Below are 3,704 nucleotides of genomic sequence, written 5' to 3'. Positions count from 1 at the left end.
GAGTTCACCCCAGTGATTAAATCCTTTCAATGAAGGGAAAGGACCTTACCGTGTTCTTTATTAGTTATTGGATTTTCCATTTCTCAGTGTGGGGGTGGAGAAGAAGATGCAATAAGGCAAACCATTTGAAATTGATTGTTTGCTTCTCTCCAGGGTAATTTCCTGGCAGCTGACAAAACACACAGACTGTGAGAAGCAGGCCCGAAACTTCTTGTAAAACCTCTTACTTTGTATTTTAGACTTTTTTAAAAAAATTCCTGTGAGCCCCAATTTTCTTATTTTTAAAATGAGAATAATAACACCAACCTCACTGTCAGCTGTGAGCAGGTTCATGGCTATGGCTGTGGAAATCAGTTTTGTGCAAAGCTCTAGGGGGCACCATTCATATAGATTAAAACGTGAATGGCGCAGTCTGCAGTTGAGCAGTGCACAACCTCCACAACTGTATGTGGCAGTCCTGATGCTGAGAGAAGATCGAGGAAATAAAGCTATGAAACCACTTAATGAACCGTGAAGGGCGGCTTTAATCATCATAACTTTTGCCCAGGACATCCAAGGGACTATCTAAATCCCCACAGTGAAGCCAAGAGCTTGACTGAGCTATGAACAGTTTGAATTGATAATAAAGTATGCACAACTGCAGCATGGAACTTTACCACTGCAGATGGGAAAGCTTATAAGCCTTTTGAGCTGCTGAGGGAAGCCAGTTAGGGATTACAGGGGAAAAGAAACAAACACAGTAGCAGACGTATGCTGAGTGTTTATTTTATTACAGACACTAAGCATGTTACATCTACTGTCAATTTAATCCTCACTACCATCTGTTAGGTGGGTACTATCATCACCCCCATTTTACAGGTGAAAAAATGCTACACAAGGATATTAGTTATGAGACTAAGGAACCACGATGTGTAAGCAGAGGAGCAAAGAGCTGAATCCATAGACTTCTCCAGCAGCTACAATTTTAACCACCTCCTGCCTCAGCAAAGGATAAACTTCCCTGCTCACGAGGCTGCCTGTTCAACACCTGGGCATCAGCCATGCAGTGGGAAAACAGACAAGGTCAGCAAACCAAGCACCAGTGAGGCTCTGGGTGCTCATAGATGCTAGTCCCTCCTCTAGGAGCTTGTACTGTATCTGAAGCAGCCAGAAACCCCAGAGACAATCGATATATCAGAGAAGCCCATTCAATCACATGGTCCCATGCAAGGAGGTGTTTAGCAAAAGGAAGGAATCTTCTGAAAGTCTTTCCGAAGGACCTGAGCCTGACTAGTATCTTGGAAGAACTTGAAAGGTGGTGAGAGGGAGGTACTGGCCCCAGATGTCTCTGCCTTGGTGTGTGACTGCGGTGTGGGTGGGAAGGTATAATGGGCCTGGTTGTTATGAAAGAGAGGCATGTGTGCGTGCTCACTAGCTCAGCCATGTCTCTTTGTGACCCCATGGACTTTAGCCTGCCAGGCTCTTCTGTCCATGGAATTATCCTGGCAAGAGTGCTGGAGTGGGTTGCCATTTCCTACTCCAAAGTTCTTGACCAGGGATTGAACCCACATCTCCTGTGTCTCCTGCATTGGCAGGTAGATTCTTTACTGCTGAGTCACCTAGGAACCCAGATGACAGAGATACTACTTGTCAAAATTAACAGGAGGGAAAAAAAGAATCTGGATAGGGTAGCAGTGTTTCCTCTCCAAGATATTCATGTTTTCTTTATTTTTTTATTGTTTATCTTGATGCAGGCTGTCACATTTTACATTGTCACAAAAGAAATAGAACCATGACTGATGATTCATAGCATATACACTTCATGTTATGCACTTGTAATATTTCTATCTGGTTTCAGTTTTCCAGCATTGTTCTCCATCTAGAACATCATCATATTACTTAAGGAAAAAATGGCTCCATTATCTTCCTTCCTCCTGAAAAAATGCTTATGGCTGATGGAGGAAACCAAAACAGTGAGTGTCATAAAGACCAGGTGAACATTCAGAGTTGAGAGTGTTACTGAAAGTGTTCAAGGCTCTAAAGCCAATACTCAGGGGCAAGGTTGGTGAAAAGAAATCTTGCTTTATTTTGGAGGCTGGTGTGGCAATGGAGGTAGAGAGGCAGCAGATTCATGTACAAAGGCCAACTCACCCTGCCCCCAACAATCAATGGATAAGATCTTTTATAGGTGGAGTTATGTACAGAAACGGCACAGTCAGCTCTGACAGTTATCTTGAATTTGGTCATGGCCTTGGTCTGATCAGCATCATCCTGATTGTTTTAAGAACAGTTAGTCTTCAGTTCCAGGATCAGTTTGTCCCCATTTCTTTGAGGTCATGTCTTGGAAATGCGGCAGTTTGTGTCATGGCTACAATATGGTCATCATGTAGTTAACTTCTTCCACCTGGTAGGGGTTTCAGTATCTACAAAACAGCCCAAAGGATATGGCTCAGAATACTATCTATAGCCCTTGAGGAGGAACTAAAGGTCCTAGCCTTCGCTTAATGACTAAACCATTATTATTATGTCCTGTTTGACTGCTTTCTTTTGCTTCTGCATTTTCTCACTTCCCTGATTAAACTTATTCTTTGGCTAAAGTTTTTCCACAGACACAAGGCAGGCTGAGGACGTGGAGTGGAGGGGGAGTACCATAGCGTCCTGCTCCACTTCAACAGAGGAGGAAGAGACTGGGTCCAGGAGAATAAACAATCCCCAAATCAAGGGTCAAAAGATTGGTAAAAGGGGCTAGAATACAGAGGCAAAGATGGCGGCTCCAAAGATGTTACAGCAGCAGGTGGAGAGTGGACAGAAAGATGTCCCAACCCTTTGCCAGGAGTGGGTGCTTATTTAAAGCTGTGTGTAAATGGCTGTGGACTTCCCAGGTGGCACAATGGTAAAGAATTGACACTTGTCAATGCCCGGGATGCAGGTTTGACCCCTGGGTTAGGAAGATCCCCTGAAGGAGAAAATGGCAACCCACTCCAGTATTCTTGCCTGGTAAATTCCATGGAGAGAAGAACTGGTGGGCTACAGTCCATGAAGCTGCAAAGAGTCAGACATGACTGAGCACACACATGCATACACGCACATAAATGACTGCAGAGGTTGGGTGCTTGGAGTGCTAGGTAGACGTAAGCCCAGACTAGGGTATTCCTGAGGACAGGGAAACACAAACCAATGAACACAAGGAATTTGTAAGGCACTGTGTTTGTCCAAAATGCTTATTTAAAACCCTGAGGCTTCAAAGTTTTGCTCCTCCTTCAATCTGAAACATTCCAGTCCCTTGTGTAAACCTGAATATTTCTTGGTAGTGCCCCAGTGATTATGTTAGGAAAAGAAGTGAGGATTGAATTGGTTTTCTGTGCTAGCCAGTGTCCCTGTCTCCACCCTAAACTGCCCTTGTGTGGCTTAGAAGCTCCCATGGCAAGACTACCCTCGCCCCATCCATCTGTAGACTCCCATAAAGCCCTTCCTCTCCTCTCTCCAACACTATATACTCCTGTCCAGATTCTTGGTGGCTTAAGTGTCCACGTAGATGGTCCTTCTTGAGTCTTTTGGTGACCTGACATTGATTCCTCCTATGATCTGCCCTCTACCCACTTCACCCCTTCCCACGGCCTCATATCAGTCCTTGTAACACAAGAGGCACCAGCCCCACCCCATCATAATTTCAGACACTACCTCTGGTTCTTCAGTACATCTTTCTACCTCACTTTCCTGAACAC

Source organism: Cervus elaphus, chromosome 11 (assembly GCF_910594005.1).
Source record: "Cervus elaphus chromosome 11, mCerEla1.1, whole genome shotgun sequence".
NCBI lineage: Eukaryota > Metazoa > Chordata > Mammalia > Artiodactyla > Cervidae > Cervus > Cervus elaphus.
The sequence above is the reverse complement of the archived record's forward strand: the minus strand, read 5'-3'. Positions refer to the sequence as shown.